A 19,607-nucleotide genomic window follows, 5' to 3' on the forward strand; every position below is an offset into this window, starting at 1 on the left:
TTCCCAGCATCTTATTCAGTGCCTGGCACATAATAGATATTCGGTAAAGAATAGTTAAGCTGAGGCATTTAAATAAAATTAAGTATTATTAATTTCCTTAAATAATCACTGAAGGAAAATAATTTAAATTCAGCCAACATGCAATGATAGAACTAATATGAGTTATGTGTCAGGAATGTAGTAGTCATCATACAGTCCCCACCAAATCCCTTTAATATAGGCATTACCATTACTATTTTAACCCCATTTCTAGCTGAGGAACAAAAATGCATTTAAATATATTTATTTACATATTTAACTAATATTAATATATTAAACAGTATTAAAATTATAGTATGATCTTGCCTTTTCTCTGAAATATTAAACAATAAATACTGCTCCTTGTCATTTACATATCCTTTTGAATTATACCTTTTTTAATATTCTAGAAAATAAATATCCTATCATATTAAAGTTGTATTCTCATGCATTAAAGCATTCGCCTATGGCTGGACATTTGGACTCTTTCTATTGTCATTGTTAAAAATAACTTTCAAAGACTATTTTAGTATATAAGCCTTTGCCTTAATCCCTGATTATTAATTTAGAACAGAGTCCTCGATGTGGGGGAAAAAATAAACTGGGTCAAAGAGAATGAGCTTCTAAAGACTCAGGACATATCTTTGTTTTCTTAAAATTTGCCTTGTATGTTTTTTCTGCTTAAAAGTGATAGACTTAGTTTCAGGTATGTGCTGGGTAATCTACTCAATTGTTCTATTGCTTTTTCTGGCTTTTGCTTTAGAATGATATTTCTATTACTATAGCCACCACTACCATTAAAAGCTAAGATTTATGCAGTATTGGTGGGGCTGGGCTCAACAATTTGCGTGCACTATCCCATTTAAGCTTTACAAGCCTCTGGGGCCAGCGAACATATTAATCTCATTTTGTCCATGACATGCAAATGTTAAGAACAAAGTTAGGAACTGAAGTTTTGGTCTGTTCATTGTCAAAGCTGTGATCTTGGCCACTCAACCAGCACCTTTAAACACAGGAAACTCACAAGTAATGGTCACTTGAAGTATAAATTCTAAGGCTGCTATAATTATAACCCTTTTATCTTTATGGAAGTTTATAGGACACAAAGCACATTCATGTGTATTATTTTAACAAATCAGTTAAAGACTAGACCTTTCTTTCCATTGTTGCCTATCTGTGATAGGCTGAAGAGCCAAACTCAGAGAAGATAAAAGCAAAGTAGTATTTCTCAGGGATTCTGTGGCTTAACTATTACGCGGAGGGAACTGGCAAAAGATTAGTGCTTTGATTACAGTTTGACCTTTCAAAGAGCAGTGCTGGGAAATGCATAAAGGAGCACTGGCCCCAGAATATGACCCAGGACTGCAAAACAACTGATGTTGCTCATTCTCACAGCTGTAATGCTTGGACATTCTGGCCTTGTTCAAAATAACAACCAAATCCATGCAATTGCAGACCCAAGTGAAATCAATGCAGGCTACTGCTGTAGAACTATGTTTCTATAATTTAAAATACAGTTCAGATAAGAGAAAGGCTTATGATATCCTGATCAGTTGTAATTATACTTCTGATAGCAACATTTCTGAGCAAAATTTGAAGTCACAAGAGTATCACTGGCACATTTGTATCTTCCCTTTCAAAAATCTACTCCATTTCCCATGGAGACTACAATCTTTGTGCTTTCCATGGACAGAATCTAGTTACACAGATGTTTCTCTCCACAGACCCTCAAGAAGAAGTACCATATGGCGGATAAAAATATGGACTCTCAATCAGGATTCCTAGGTTCAAATCCTGGCTCTGCCCCTAATGAGCTGGGTGCCTTTAAGGAAGTGATTAGGTCTGTATGCCTCAATATCCTCATCTTAAAATGAGGATTATAATAGTACAGATGTTGTAGGATTATTGTGATTAAACAATTCAGTACATGGGAATGCACATGATAAGTGCCATATAAGTGTTTCATTGTTTATTATTCCCTCCTGTCAATAGTCCTTTCCCACATGACACATCCCTACTCCTCCAGCTGTCATCTGAAAAAATGGTTAATGTAGTTAAATCCTTCTAAACTTATAATAGTCAAATGTTTTGGCATATTACCCTTGGGTTGTTTTTATATGGGGAAAAAACTAGTGACTATTGAAAAGCTGCAATACAATGAACTTAAACACTCAAGATAAAATTTCAGATATATATATCTGTGTATATATATATATATATACATGTGATAGGTAGACAAATAGATATTTTAAGGTTTCCCAAAGCACATTTGGGATTTTTTATTTTTTTAAGATTTTATTTATTTATTCATGAGAGACACACAGAGAGAGCAAGAGAGGCAAAGACACAGGCAGAGGGAAAAGCAGGCTCCATGCAGGAAGCCTGACACGGGACTCAATTCTGGGATCCCAGGATCATGCCCCAGGTGGAAGGCAGGCACTAAACTTCTGAGCCACCCAGGGATCCTACATTTGGGATTTTAGAACATTCAAGTTACAAGGAACTTTGAAAAATACACAATCTATTCTTCCTCTTATGTATGGAAAAGTTGGCAGTACCTGGCTGGCTCAGTTGGCAGAGCATGCAACTCTTGATCTCTGGATTATGAGTTCAAGCCCACTTTGGGCATGGAGCCTACTTTAGATAGATAGATAGATAGATAGATAGATAGATAGATAGATAGATAGATAGATAGATCGTACAATACATGTGGAAAAGCTGAAACCCAGAGAGATCGTGTCATCCCCCCCCCCAAAGACCCAGTATGTTGTCATTATAATCCAGCTCCATGACTCAGTCGGATTCTCTTTTCACTACATCACATTATTCTTTCTCATGTCTCTAACAATTTACATAGCATTCTTGAAAAACTGTGTAAACATGTAAGCTGCAAAAGAAAAATCTACTATCTCCAAGAAAGAAATTGCTAGAAGTGCTGGAAAGATAGCTCTGACTTTGGTACCCTCCTCCTCCTCTTCATTCCCAAAACAAGGAATGAAAATTAAAATTCCTAAACTACACCTCTCCCTCTGCCTTCCCATGACTATTCCTGCCTTGGTGCTTTCCGCTGAGGAATGTCCAGCCTAATACGAACTCTGTCCACCCTTTCCATCTCCCCTCCTCACACCCATTGCCACAACCTGTGTCTTGCCTCTTCCTCTTCTCTTGGAACACCCTCCTCTCACCTGAATTCTGCCTCCTGAAATTTTGTTAACACTTGAAGATAACCTCTGCTTCTACTGGAATCTTATTAATACTTTGAGATAATCTCTGCTCCCCCCCCAACATACACACACCTGCTCTTGTATATGTAAATAAAATTTACTTGCCCTCTAGTTAGAGAATTTTCTCATAATCCTGTATGTTGCTGTGTATATATCTTATCTCCACTATGATATAGAAAGCTTGTTCAGAGTTTAATCATAACCTGGTTCACTTTTGTATCCTTCCCAGCAATCAACATGTTTTCTTTATAAAGTGTTCACTGAACTGAGTAAAGAAAAATATATTCTGCATGCCTGATTCTTCAGAAAATCTACAGTGAAAATTTCTTTATAGTCTCTCTATTCTAAAACATCTTTAACTTATGATCTGAATATCAGTCATAGGCTATTTTTTCAAATATGTGCATCTCCTACCATAAAATAATGTTAATGTCCATTCTTCTGAGCTGTTTCTGCAGCCAAGAGAGGGAGAAGTCCAAGGAAGTGGATCCACTATCAGCCATTTCAATCAGACATGGCACTAGCATATTTATTTATTTATTATGTATTAAGATATGTTCAGGCTTCATGTGGGAACAACAAAAAAGTTTTCCAGGTATGACCTTGAGCTAATGATTTCCTTTGGCCCTACATAAAATCTTATGCCCTTTAAATAATTCTCATATCTGTGAAAGAAAAGAGTTCATTAGCCAAAAAGCCAATGATAGGAACACCTAATTTACATGAATGAGAATACAAATAATAAACAAATTAAGAAACTTACCATCTTCACAAGGAAGAAAGAAACCATAATTAAATCAAACTTAAAGTATAATTTTAAGCCTATCAATTAACAAACACATTTCTAATGATTAAGCCTATTTTGACACAGATAGGAGGACAAGCATCTCCTATATACATTTGTTAGCAGCAGAGTAAAATTGGCAGATCCTTCCAAAATCAGAATGGCAAGCAGCAAGTGCTATAAAAATGTTCTAACCTTCAGATCCAATAAATCTATTTTTGTGAATATGTACCCTAAAAATAATTGAATGGAAGGAAAAATAGTATATGTACAGCAGTATTTATTGCAGCATTACTAAAAATAAAATAAAACCAGGAGGCAATCTAAATATTCAACAATAAGGCAATGATTTAGTAAATTGCAACAGATCAACATGATGTAATTTTATACTATTAAATTATTGTAACTAGAAGGAAATGTAGAAAATGTTTATGACGTACAGTTAAATGAGAAATGGAAAATACAAAGTCCTACATGCACTATGATAGCAACAGCATAAAATATACATAGGTAATGGGATTTGAGGAGCAATATATAAAAAGGCAAGCAGGTACACAATAGTTGTGTTCAGGCATGATATGAATGAGGGACTTACTACTTACATGTATAAATCCTCAAAACTTCTTAAAAATTAATAATTGTTATTATCCAACCTACTATCACATCAACCATTTGTTCAGCCAGCCCTCATTATTTTCTCAGTGTTTTTCCACCATTACCTTATTAGTTAAGCTAATATGCTTACTGAGACCTGTATATGAATTACTTATTCCATTAAAGGTAAGTTCAAGAAGGCACAGCTCTACTTTGTTCCTATAAGCTCTTACATAATCTATAAGCTCTTGCATTTCCAACATTTTGCTCAAAACTCATCTCTAGGAAGCTTTCCTTAGTGATTTATCACAGAATCATTTACCCACTATCTTTGTGAAAATGGTTTCCACTAGTTAATACATCATTTTCTAAGCATCCACCAAGTGTTAGATACTGTGTGTTTTTACCATTCTAAACAAATTTCCAATTCTCAAAAGAAAAGACCAGTCATCTTCCTTTTTTTTCCTCTCACTATTTCCAACCCAGGACAAAGGTTTTTTACATGGGGAATACTCAGTCAGCTTGCTCAATGAACAGAACCCTAAATCTTCCAACTTCAAAATATCTAGTCAGTTTGCTTATAAATACAACTATCAGTAAATGTTTTCCAGTGTGCTAAGTCTGCCTATATTTGGCTTGTCTCTTTGCCTGTCAATCTTTACTTATTGCCAATTTTTATTAATGACTGACATGTCTGTGATAACCTGGAGGAATGGTTCAAATGAGTATGTTTTATAATGTATCATGTATATATCTTCATAATATTGTCCAACTAATATTCTAGATAGATCCTTTGGATTCTAACTTTATGTTGAGAGCAGTAAAGGTCTCAACTTCATGAATCTGGATTATAGTTTTCTCTATGAGCTACTTTAACAGATATATAACAAACAGGCAACAATGGATAAAGAACAAAAATGAGAAAGACCGTTGTCAATTTAAAGAGTAAGAGAACAGAGAAGATTGAAATATATATTCTGCTTAGACTATGATTTGAAATTACGGACAATAGTACAGATATGTTTAAAAAATAAATGAGATAAGTTACAGCAGGTATACTATTACAAAATTAAGATTAAATGAAGCAGATAATAACACTAGTCTTTAAGAATTGTGCTAAAGTTATTAAATTGGGTAGTAAAAGGTTTACTTAATATCAGAAAGGATTATTTGTAAATTGATGAGCCATAAGAAATAACCATTGATTATGTTGTTTACTCTCTAGGAAATGTCCATTGACTAAAAACTTTTGGTTATTTTATTTTCTTATAATTAGGATTTATATGCAAAACAATTTGGTTTTACCCTTCATGGATATTCTTTCTAAAATAGTAGTAGATTTTACTATCTTAGTAAATAGAGTCAATAGGGTTTAGTCTGTGGTTGATGATTTAGGATCTTGAAGAGATGCAGGGCATTATTTTGCTTGGTATGTAGATATTAGGTTTATAGTTTTGGCATCAAGGTCTTCCCTGATCCTTCTAAAACTGAGTTTGGTATGCCATTCCTATGTTCTATGCATATGCAGTGACTGCCCTTCCCACCTTATATTCATTCATTAATTCATTCAATTATCCAAACAATGCCTACAGAGTGCCATTTATGGACCTGGCAGTAGGTTCAGGTTACTGCAATGAATGACTTAAGCTTCCATCCCCTCTCACATGCAGCTTAGAGTCTAGAATAAAAAATAGAAATATAGCAACACTCATAAAAACAATCAATTATATTGCTGATAAGTTCTATGAAAGGAAAACACAGGGAGTGATGAGAATATACAGCAAGAGGTAAACATCGAGTCTTGGAGGACAAAGAAAGGACCCTAGAAAAAGTCACAGTTTAAGGCTAACACTAAAGGAGGAGCGGAGTCTGGCCAGACAAATGGGAGATGGAAGGACACTCCTGGAAACAGAATGGGCAAACTGGACAGCTCTGAAGTAGAGAGGATGTTGGCATGTATGAGGTGCTGGTGGAACCAAGAGCAGTGTGGCTGGCATATCTAACATTAAGAGGGTAGAACAAGATGTACTTGGAAACTATGTAGGAGATAGGAGCCTTGGGATCCAAGAAGCCAGATGAAAAATGTGTGATGTCACCCTAAGAACAATGGTAACTAATAGTTAGCCATGTAAATGGCGGTCCCTCCACATTTGACAGCTAATGTTCTCATTTCATAATCCCATATTCCCAATATCTTGGGGAGCACCTGACATCCAGTGGGTGTTCAACATTTGTTGGAGGACTGAAAAATGAATGAATGAATGATCCTTTGTCTCTCATCAAAGAATTAAGAGATTCTAAGTTACTGAGGACTGATTTAATGGAAGTAGGAGAAGGAAGATTCTAGCCACTACAGTTTCACTACCTTACCCTTTTCCAGTGGCATTTAAAAATACATACATTGCAAATGATGTCCAAAGGAATGTGATAAGAGGCTACCAGACAAGTGAACTGCTCCATAATCAAAGCAAAAGTCTGGCCAGGGCAGGATCCCAAGAAAGTCTCCCTGGAAAACTATCAAATCACAAGCAAATGTTCTGAGGTCACAGAGTCAACCAACAAGCCTTCAGAAGAATCCCAAAGAGGATACCAGCTCAACAACACAGAAAATGTCTAGAGGAAAACTGCTGTCCTCCAACAGTAACCTGGAAGTGTGATGAGAAGTGATGAAATTGAAGGCTTTGATTAGGACCTGCTCATAGGGTGTTCTTCTGACCTGGGGATGTTTTGTTTTTATTCTCTAGCTAGCCCTTTGCTCTCAGTTGAATTCACGCATGCACAGGCCTTTTCTTTTAAGCATGCAAACAAAAATCTCTTGCAGTTTCAAATGTATTGCCCTCTCCCTTGTAGTCCACTTGATAGTTTGCCTTTCTTGCTTTGCTTTTTGAAGACAAGCTTTGATCATCTCACTCCGCTGCTCCACCTTCAGTGGCTCACCATGGCCGGAAGAATGAAATAAAAACTTCTAAGCTTGCACATAACATCCCATACCTCCTACCCATCAAACATGCTTCTGTAACCCCTTCTCATTTCCCTTCCACATATTCACTGTGATCAAGACATTGTTTTGCTTATTAAATGCAATAACAAAGACAACCAGTTTCAAGCATCCAATGTCCCTATGTCCTTCGTTTCTTCCCCTCATTTGTTTTTTAATCCCACCATCTGTCTCCTCTGCAACTAAAATCAAGATGCCTAAAGACACAGGGGTCATTGAAATCTAAAACAAACTTCTTGGTTCTCCCATTAAAAACATTACTTTCTTTTACAAAACACAATTGTGATGATGCCTAGTTTATTCCCAGGGTGGCTACACAACTAAGCCCACAGTAATGGTTCTCCTTGGGGATGGTTGTTTAAGCAACTGAAGACATCCTGGGAGAACATTTAAAATATACAGATTTCTGAATGTGTTTTCAAATATTATGTTGAAATAGTCTGGTGGATTCTGAGAATCCACCTTATAATTAACATCATACCTGCTTCTGATTTCAAAGGCCCAAAGGTGATGATACTCTGAGAAACACTTCAGTGTCTCTGTAGCATTGAAGTGGACTTCCTATGTTTCAAACAGACTGCTCTTCTAATTAATTCTTTCTCTGCTGACATGCTAAAGGCAGAATTCAGCTGAATACCTGATTTTGGTGATGGAAATTTTTTACGGAAATTAAGAACTGGCAATAACATTAGAGTATAAATATATGATGGTTTATTTGGTTTTTCCTGGTCTGACGATGCTCATCCCCAGCTTGCTGCCTTCAAGAAGAAATTATCATGGTGAGATCAAACTGACATTCAGCAGCTTTCTCACCAATAGGCCCAGGATCAGTATTTCTTTCTTGGCCCAATTTATTCCGTAAGGAACATGTCTATTCATAAGTATCCAGGTTTATTTCACAAATACCTTTCAAGTGACTATCAATTTCCAGGTATGGAACTGAATGTTAGTTTTAAAAATCCTGACATCATTTCTGGTTCTGTGCAATAGACATCCTCTTCCATAATTTCACAGATGAGCATTATATCCAGCATCGGCTAAATGACAAACAGAAAGGGGCATTGTTGGAAAACATAATGATTTATTTGTAGTCCCTTGGGATCTACAATCTAGCACTTAATGGAATTTATCAGTAAAAAGCAGACATTAAAGGAATATTACTCAGAGAAAATCTCTTTGCCCCCCAAAATCAAATAATTGATATTTTAAGCCAAATCTTTTTATCCATGCTTTACTGCAAAAGTTTTTATATATCTAACTTTAATGGGGCTATTGTTTTCCCATTCCCAACATTTTTTATGGATTTTATCAACTTTTAATATTTATTGAATTTAGGAAGGTTAATTGTAACTGTATGAAAGTAAACTAACATAATTGATTCAACCAATTAAAGAAGATACCTATGTTATTATTAGATAGACAGACAGACAGAGGTATCTACAACCCTTTAAAATGCTCCTAAAATTGGCTTGACATTTGGAAGAAAAGGGAAAACAACACTAAAATAACATACACAATCTTCTAGAAGTAAATACCTTGCAAAGCTTTTGTTTTAGTTTTAAAGAGCAAGACCAAAGCCCAAATTATTAAAAGGTGTGTTGGCTTCTGCATAGAAATTAAGGAACATAAGAAAAGAGCATCTGATAAGAAAAAAAAATAAGTGCAGGAACACATGGTGTAGTAAGTTTAAAGCAATGACATTAAAATTATAATGACTTATTTTATTGGAGATTGTACAATCTTAAATTAATATCCCCATTATCTTTAGTGAAAATAAAAATATCAAAGTATCTGCATTCTTTGTTAATTACATCTAATGAAAGTAATAACCCTGGATAAATTAACTCATACAGCAATAAATGACCAACTTTTAAGCTAAGAGGAAGGAAACAGAGAAGAGAATATTAGCATGGAAAAGGGAGGTTTATTTCATTGTACCCTTTCATTTTATACAAGAGACAACCAAGGCTTAAAGACATCTATTCACCTGCCAGGATCACACATTCCAGAAAGTCTTCCAACAAATGATTCTTACAGAGTTATGTTTTCATTTAAGAACTCTTTGGGAAAGAAAGATAATGCTTTCCTGAAGTAATCATAAATATCCATTGCCACATTTATGCATACTTGATGTTCATTCAGGACCCAAGATGTTCACACAATTCTTTTACCAATTGTGTATCCTTTTCTTCTCTTTGCCTCTATTCTTCTGTCCCTTCCCACTCTTCATTCTTTCTGTCAACTGAGAATGCACAATCATACATTCAGGAATCAGGAAATAGAAGCAAGTCAGCAAGATCATTCACCCACCCAAAGAATCAGTGATACTAAGACTCTTGTTGAAAAAGGCTGGTGACACTAACCTCAAAGTTTAGCCAAGAATGTCTCTAAATAGGCTAGTTTCCTCAATAACCTACTATATTCATCACCTCCTGGTTCTTCTCAATAATTTTAAACACACAGCCAGAATAAGTTCTGTTCTTGCCCTTTGCAATTAACAGTGTGCTACAGGCCAGAATGTTCATGTCTCCCAAAATTCCTATTTTGAAACCTAATGCCCAATGTGATAGCATTAGAAGGTGAACCTTCAGAAGGTAATTTGATCATGAGGGCAGAAGCCTCATGATTTAGTGCCCTTATAAATAGGACCCAGGGAGCTCCCCTGTCCCTTTCCTCATGTGAAGAAACAGGGAGAAGACAACCATCTACAAATTAGGAAGCTGACTTTCTCCTGACACCAACTCTGCAGACACCTTGATCTTGAACTTCCTAGACTCCAGAACTGAGAAATAAATGTCTGCTGCTTACAAGCCCATGTGCATCTGTGATTCTTTGTTATATGGACTAAAGCACAATGAGATGGACAAACATTCTTCTTCTACATATTCTCTCTCTTACTTCCTGATATAACCACTCTAATCAAAACGTATCACATCATCCCTGGCACCAGTCTGTGAGCTTCCTGAGATTGGCAGAGATAGACCTCAGCTCTTAGCACTGTGCCTGGCTGGCTCTCAGAAACAGTTCAGGGACTTGCAGCTAACTGGCCAATTATCAGCTCTACACTTATGAGTTCACAACAGGATAGCCAAGTTCTCTTAAAATATACTTAAAATGTATCCAGCTCATATAAGATACCAGAGTGGCAACAGCTAATGCAATAATGTGTAATGGACCTAGTTATCAAAGTAAAGACGTCTACAAATAGAGAGTTCCGGAGTTGGTGAAGGTGACTCTATGACAGCCAAGACCCAGATCTATCTCTCAATAACTATGTGACTTTAGCACGTACATTATTTTTCAAATCCTCCCAGTTTCTTACAAGAACAATATGGCACTTGAAAGCACTCAGTAAGTTTTTCTATCATTATCATTATTGTCTCAAACATCACTATTTTATGAAAGACATTACCTGCTCAAGAGTTCTGCTAAAGTCAAAATGACAACCCATGAGCTAGATAATCTCTATACTTCTTTCATTTTCAAGTAAATGACTCTGTGTCTTATCTACTTCTCACCAATGGGTCAGATTGTCCAGCATCCTATCGCCACTGGACTTTCCTCAGTGAGGAGGAGTTATGGGATAGAAAAGTTACCTGGTAGGTACTGTATGAAGAGAGCAAATTCTTCAGGACAGCAGAGTGTCAGCACCTCTGTCTGCCTCACATGAGCCTTCTTCACTCTCCCTACCAATGGGGGCGAGTACAAAGGGTTAATGAAAACAAAATGCAACCAGATTGATTTACCATCCAGCAACTGTTTATGCTACACAAGAACCTTTTAAAATAGCACTTTGGTGGGTGTTGCTATTCAGTGGCCAGAAAGAAGATCTGGAAATAAATGAAAATTTTTTAAATGCCAAAAACAAGGCAAAAAAAAAAAAAGATAAATCACCAAGTGGCAAGATACCAACTATAAGTTCTCACTCTGAGTAGAAAGAAGGAAGCCCAGGGGATATGTGGCCTAACTGTAAACAAGTCTGGGAAATGAAATTATAAAAGCAGGACAGCACCCTCAGAACTCCTAGAGAAGTCTTCAAGTGCCAGTGGCAGCTTCATTCATTCATATCTTAAATTTTATTCATCCAAATTTTTATCTGATATAGAAATTTCAGTTAAATACATCCAAAGAGCCAACATGTTACTAATACAAGGTGCTATTTTTGTCTCTTATAATAAATCCAGCTTTCTTTCCAAATTACCTATCTTTGGTCCATAAGAACCTACTCACCCAACCCCAGGATAAGCCTAAGAGGTAAAAAAGAAAACTATCCTCTCTCAATAAAAGGAGTCTTTTGGGAGGAGCATCTTGCATTCTAAAGGGTCTGAAACATCTTACACTGAAAACAAACAAATAAATAGATAAGTACCTGTTTCCCATAAGAATACACCAAATACTTTATATTACAAAACAAGGAAAACTTTCTTTTGAACAAAAATACTTGAAATGACCAAGAAATATTTTATGGGCTGCACTTAAAAAATATAATCTAAGAAAGCTCGGAGGGAATGTTTCATGGGATTTATGAACTTATTTCAAGCAACGGATCACAGTTCTACCATAAAAAACACAATTCTCTGACAGTTTGGCATTTGGCTTTGTTTTAATATCTATACACACAACCTACTGGCTGGACCAACACTGAAGTATATTAACTACAAGCTGGAGCATTAGAGAAAATAAAACACAAATGAATCCAAATTTGTTTTCTAGAAAATTCATGTAAGAACATACTGGAGATGGTCTCAGCCTTCAAGGAGCTTACTCTCTTATTGTAGAAGCACCATCACTCTAAAGGAAGTAATGATCCCAAACACACTTTCTTTGAATGGCAATCTATACAGTACATGGGTTCACTTCACAAGGATTTAAATGAACAAGATAGAATAAATTAAGAGCTAATAAACCACTGGACTAATGGGAAAGGGATGGGAATTCAGTCAGGAAAGGCTGCACTTCATGCCATTAAGCATTTAAATCTCAGAAAAGAGAAACATCTCTAGAGACATTTCTTTTTTGCACTTAACCTAAGTAAATCAAGCAGATATTTTTGTTTGTATATATAATGTATGTATCTATATACCATGCACATGTGTTATTTATCCATTCACTTGTTGATTCACTGCTACAGTCTCAATGTTGATATTGTATGTTCCCTAGAGATCAATCTAGCCCTGAATATTCAGAATCTCAGCTTATAAGCCCTCTGTACTAATTACTGTATGTTCTAAATTACAGTAGATGGTTTAAATGAACTAATCACATGACTTACAAGTGAAATTAACACAATAGCAAAATGTTTTCTAAGAGAAGCAGTGAACTAAAAACCACAGAATTTCTATCCTTTCACTGCTGTCTTCTATGGTTTAAGACATTTATATCAAGTAATTACAAGCATTATTCCCCAATACTCAAACTGTTCATCATAATAGCTAGCATTTATCATACTATACCCACATAACACAATATAAGTACATATATATTCAAATTCATCAGAATTTCTTATAAATTAAGATGAAAATCGTATTTTTACCTACCCTGTCTGTCTCAATATAGCAATAAACATGAAAGTAGGAAAAATAATATTTTCTGATGCTTAATTCAACAAGTGAACACATAAAATCACTCTGGAAAAGAGTTTCCTTTCTAATGAGAATATAAAATGCAGAACACAGAGTTTTTTAAAAAATCACATAAATGTCTTCAAAGTCTGTCATTCCAAGGATGTTTTGTCAGTTCTTATGTTAGTCAAGACATCACTGAAAGACTTGATTTATTTAAATGTTGTTGAGTAGCTATGCCAACCTCTTCCCCTTTTCAGCTATCACAACCTTTGGCCAAGGCCTCACTAGGTGCTGGCACAAGCCATGGCATCAGTCCTGGTATAATATGCTTCCAATTGCTCCTCAACCTAGCTTGTTTCCCACTTGGCACTATGTGCTGGAGAACGCTCCACTTAAGGTTTGCCTTCCAAAATAACAAATCCATCCTCTTGCTCTTCTACCATAAAAGTCTCCACTGGCTTTCTGTTGCTTACAACATAGCTTGTACTCCATGGATGTTGTCTGAGGCTTTTTCATATTTGATGCCACACCGAGCAATGTGCTCACTCTCATTAGCCCCATCCTCTCCACCCATGCTCCCACCTTAAATGACTGACACTCCCATATTTAACACCTATGGTTTTCACACAGCATTTCCTCTACATTAAGGGTTCTCAACCAGAGCTTATTCCTTCAGAGACTATTTCTCAAGAACAGGAGACATTTTGGGGTAACAGAAATGAGGGTTATGGTGCTATTGGCATCTAGTGAGTAGAGGCCTGGGCAGCTGCTAAATGTTCTACAATGCAAAGAGGACAGCCACCCCTGCAAAGAATTATCCAATCCAAAATACCTATTACTAAAATATTACCTATAGCCCAAAGTAGTACCCAGATTGAGAAACTCTGCCCTACCAGATATGCTGTCCCTCCATCAGCCAACTCTTCCATTTCTCAAGGTCAAACTCAGAATTCCCCTTGTCCTTGAAACAGCCCCTAATTTTCCAGGTTACCAGTCACTCCCTCACTTTCCCCGAACCTGTTTGCTTTAAATTATGTTTCAACCTACACACATAATAGATATCTATTTAAATGTTGGTATCCTCCCCTTCTGTGGACTCCAATCAGCCAAGTCTTATTCTTCTTTCTATCCCTTGATTTGCCTATTACAGGTAGTCCATAACGTTAAATGAGCATATATCCTTTTTCATAATATTCTATTTTCCCCTCTAGATCTGCACTGTCCAAATACAGTATTTAAATTTTAAATGTAATAAAATGAAAAATTTCATTTTTCAGTTCTACTAGCCACATTGCAGTAGCTCAAGAAACCCATGTGGCTAGTGGCTAATGCACTGGACAGTGTTGAAGGCTCCACTGGGCAGCACAGCATCTGGAGTATAAACTTCATGGGAATGAGAGGCTCTATCTATGTTTGTACACATGCCTGGTACACAGTGGGTATTTCATAAATATTTATGTGAATGAATGACAGTATAGGGCTCCTGGGTGTGCTAATTTCCATTTGCTCTATTTGCATGAAGAATAAAAGCACATCCAAGACAAAAACTTTCTGAAAATTTCAGTTTGCTAGTGGTCAGCATAGAGCACTCAGTCATGAGTGGCAAAAGATGGTCAGGGTGAGTAATGAATAAACTCCAGGGCATCAGGACAAACAACAGGGTCATATGTCAGGAAATTAACATTCCAGAAGCCAAGTGATAGTTGCCTAATCTGAGTCTCTCCTGAATAGCTTCCTGGACCAGCTGAGCCCTAACCACCAACAACCACAACTAGAGGCACACAGATGATACAATTATAATGCATAACATAGATCCCAAGGGGAAAATTCAAAACCTGGAGAGACAAGGATAGCATAGGAACTAGAACAGGGAAGCCTCAGAGCATATTGACTGACTAAGGACTCAGATTTTAAAGTCAGGCAGATCTGGATCCCTGTTCCTCCTCCATCACTTTCTAATAGAGCAATTTGGGCAAGTCAGTTGACTCCTTTGAACTTTAGTTTCCTTATCTATAAAATGTGTGTAACAGTATTATTTATCTTCCTCACTGTTTTATTGAAGGAATTATGAGATAATGTATAACGCATTCAACACAAAGCTGATACATAACAGGCAATGAATAAATGTCGTTGTTTTCATAATTACCAAAAATAATCTTTAAATATAGAAGAGACTGAGAGGTCAAGCCCAACTCCAACCCCATTTTCTGTCCTCACTATCTGAGTTCTTTATCCTCTTTACAATATTCCTGCCAAGGGCTATTCAGGCTTTAACTGACATCCTTTAATGACCATGCACTTATTGCTTCTTGAGCCAGCTCTTTCCACTTCAGATGACTGGAACATAAAATCACCATGTTTCTCCATGGGGCACAACTGGCATGTGGATGAGGCGATTTTTTCATGGCACTGTCCCATGCATTGTAATCCTTTAGATACCAGTATCTTGCGCACACACACACACACACACACACACACACACACAATCATTTTAGAAACAACAACAAATGACCTTATATATTTCCTATGTTCCCTATTAAGGTAGTACCATCACCTGCTAAAAACTATTTCCAAAGCTAAAATCTCCCTCCTGGAGATTTACCTTGAAAATATATAAATAGAAAGATTCAGTTATGACTGATATTTCAATCATTCCAGGAGCTATCTGGTGGACTTTGCCTGCTAGCTCTCAGATCCATTTCCTGTCCTTCCCCTGCTCTGCATCTCAAGGAACTACATTTCATGGGCTCTTTGGCCAATTGCCTTGGAGGTAGGTTCATCCAATGACAGGTACTAGAATGTGGGAAAAGGAGATAAGTCAGAGTATTTATTTCTCTTTTACTCTGCATTGTGTAATGTCTCTTCTCTGGAAAGCATCTGTCCTTCATGGATCCAAGCACCCTCTCTCCATAGTCCAATTTCCTATAAGTGTATCCCTACCCATGTTCTTGCTCCTGTGGACTCTGACATCAGGACTTTGATAATACTCCCTCCTCTGGTCTCTTTAAGCTTCCTATTAATCCCTGGATGGCCTCGTGCCCCTTGCTGCTCTTTCAACTTTTTTGTCACCCATGTAATGAATTTTCTACACCATTAAATCCCTTCTGTTGAAATACATTGAGCAATTTCTGTTTTCCTGATTGGACACTGACTGACGTGAAGTTAGGGATGATGTTTCTTCCTATTTTCATCTTGGATAAATGACTTAAAAGAGAGAGGAAGGGATTATTCCTGGCTATTGTTTTTCATGGCTTGTGGAACACTAATGTAGAGACTCTTAAGGAAATAATGAATTTTGCAATGTTTTCTTTCCTAGGGATACAAGCTTCAGAGAAACTGTCAAAGTTGAAACTACTTCTTTTTCTATGGATACGCTTTCCCTTTATGGAAAAATACACTATTTTCCCAAAGGAGACAGATCCCTCAAGCAGGAAATACCTGTGAGTAGTAGATGGAGGCTGGATTTCAAAGAGACAGCATATTGGCTATTTCCACCACTTTCACTGTAAATCTGGAAATACTGGAGAAATACTGATTCCAAAATGTGACCAAAGTTCATCTCAATTATTTGCTAAAAAATGCTCCAACTTCTGACTGGAACACCTTGGAGACAAGACTAATGGCCCATTTTAAAGTGGAGATGCTGATAAAATATATACAAATAAAACATAAATGAATAAAAATACACATAAATTATTTAAATTACAGATATTTAAGCAAATATATTTGTCCAGGAGAATAGGGAGAAGTTGGGTCTTTATTATTTTGATTATTTTTAACATATTTTTTTCATTATCATTTTCTATGCATACTCACTTGGCCAGTTATAAGGAGAAGTGTCTTACGAATCCTCTAATTCAGACCAGCAGAAACTCACCTAAAATAACTTAATGACACAGAAAAGTAGAAATAAATCTAATATAGAAGCAAACTCATGAATTCCAAGAAGAGAAAATTCAGTCAAGCCTATGGGGAAGAATAAAGCCAAGAACTAGAAAACCTCCAGGAACCAAGGAAATACTCTTCCTATGTCATTCTCTCTCAATCTGGGATTTATCTGCTATCATCTCTGTGCCAGCGGACTCTGACTTCTCCCTACATGTGGCTGAGATGGCTGGCCACCCGACAATAATATCCTTAGCATCTAATGTTAGCCTGCCCTTGGCTCAGGTGGCATGCTGGGACTAAAAGAATCTCTAAAATCCCCAATTCTGGGCAAATTACTTTCATCTAATCCAGCATGTCTACTCCTAACCCCACCAGCTGTTCCTGGGGAAAGGAGGTCCTATGGTACAAGTAGAACTGCTAGACTAGCCCTGTTGGCAAAGCAATTCCAAGAGACAAAGTTAGTGGAAGAAGAGAGTAATGGGCTAGGTATCTACCCCTTAAGTATCTCAACTTCAAAAGAGCATTACTATAATTATTCTCATTTTTCAGAAAAGAAACAGGTACAAAGGGGTTAAATTGCCTATCTAATAACTCACAGTTGATTAATGTCAGAGCCACTACTTGAATCCAAGTCTCTAGAATTCTTTCTCCACAATTCTAAGTTAACACCTATATAATGTAATCTGTGGCAGGTAGAATATGGAAATTTGGGCAGCCCGGGTGGCTCAGCAGTTTAGTGCTGCCTTCTACCCAGGGTGTGATCCTGGAGACCCGAGATCGAGTCCCTCATCAGGCTCCTTGCATGGAGCCTGCTTCTCCCTCTGCCTGTGTCTCTGCCTCTCTCTCTCTCTCTCTCTGTGACTATCATAAATAAATAAAATTTAAAAAAATTAAAAATATGGAAATTTATAGCCTACTACTAGTAGTACTTATTGTACATATTATTTTCATACTAGTTTTTTTATTTTAATAAAATTATAAATTTATAAATTTTTATTATTATAAAGGAACTGAACAAGTGTTCTAAAAACATGACCTATACTATTTGTCCACCACCATCAGCTTAGCCTTCTGCCTCTCTAAATTCAGTAACTACTATAAGATGTTTAGCAGGACTCAGAATCTAGTGAAATCCCAGGGCAACGAACTTGAAACAAATTTGGCACAAGTGCCAGAGAGCTTCAGAGCCCTATATAAAGCATGGTGATTCCAGATCTTTAGAGCTCAGCAGTGTAGGGTGAGGGAAGTTCAACTTTATCTGTTTTGAGAATGCTAAGTCTCCCTGATGACTCAATGTCCAGGAGGGATCTAAATGGATATAATACATCTTCCCTACTCTCATGGCTTGGAGTGCAGAGGGAGATCAGATTGTGAAGTGGTTTCCTACTACTGTAGTAAAAGGAGTTTAATAGTCCTAAGCCCTTTACTCGCAAGGCAAGAAATCGCTTTTATTTTACCACCACCACCAAATACAGATGACCTACAATTAAGAATATTCTCACAACTAAACTTGAGTCCCAGTGAATCAACCAAGAAAAATACCTTCCCTTCTTGGGAGGCCAAGCAACTGGAAAAGTGAACCAGGTAAACGGGCACTCCTGGAAGAGAGGAATGCACTTCAATGCAAAATAATTAAGTTTCTAGAAAGATTCAAGTGCAAATATCAAAAGACTTCCTAGAACTTAAAAACACAATTCTGAACTACAAAACTTTTTTTTTTTTTTATTTATGATAGTCACAGAGAGAGAGAGAGAGAGGCAGAGACATAGGCAGAGGGAGAAGCAGGCTCCATGCACTGGGAGCCCGACGTGGGATTCGATCCCGGGTCTCCAGGATCACGCCCTGGGCCAAAGGCAGGCGCCAAACCGCTGCGCCACCCAGGGATCCCCTGAACTACAAAATTAAATAAAAGAACTAAAAATGAGAATAAACTTATTGCTGAGATAATAATGAGCAGCCCAGAAGATGGAATATAGAAATTATTTCAAGGTTCAAAACAAAGAGAAAATAACAAAATGTGGAGATCACAAAGGAAAGTACTAAGAAACTAGATGAAAGATGTAACATAATACAAATGGAAAATGAGGACAGATGACAGAAAGGCTATCATAGCAATTAATGCCTAGGAACCAATACTAGGAAAAGCAAGACACACGCAAAACCAAAAATACTTCCCTGGACTGGGCAAAGATTTCAACCTGAAATTGAAAGGGCTTGTGGGGCTTGTGAGTTCTAAGCAGCACTATGGAAAAAAAGCAAAACAAAACAAAACAAAAAACTACCACCACAACACACACACACACACACAATCCCAGGCTTATTCTGATAAAATGTATGAAGTTTAAGAATTTAAAAAAGTATTACAAACTGTCAGGAAAAACAAAACAGTTCACCTAAAAAGAAAACAAAACTCAGATCGGCATCAGACTTTTCATCTGCAGTACTGGAAGCCAAAGCATCAACTGACTATGTTTATAAAAGATCTGTGACTCAAGAACTTTCTACCCACCAAGGTATAATTCACCAATCACAGTGGA

The 19,607-nt window shown here is 36.8% G+C and overlaps 1 protein-coding gene across 1 annotated transcript in view; it reads right to left on the reverse strand.

Annotated features, from left to right (window-relative positions):
* The window catches only part of SGCD (sarcoglycan delta), a 910,945-nt gene that overhangs the window by 824,280 nt on the left and 67,058 nt on the right, over window positions 1-19,607 (reverse strand). The window lies entirely within an intron of this gene.

This window comes from Canis lupus, chromosome 4 (genome assembly GCF_011100685.1).
Source record: "Canis lupus familiaris isolate Mischka breed German Shepherd chromosome 4, alternate assembly UU_Cfam_GSD_1.0, whole genome shotgun sequence".
Classification (NCBI taxonomy): Eukaryota; Metazoa; Chordata; class Mammalia; order Carnivora; family Canidae; genus Canis; species Canis lupus.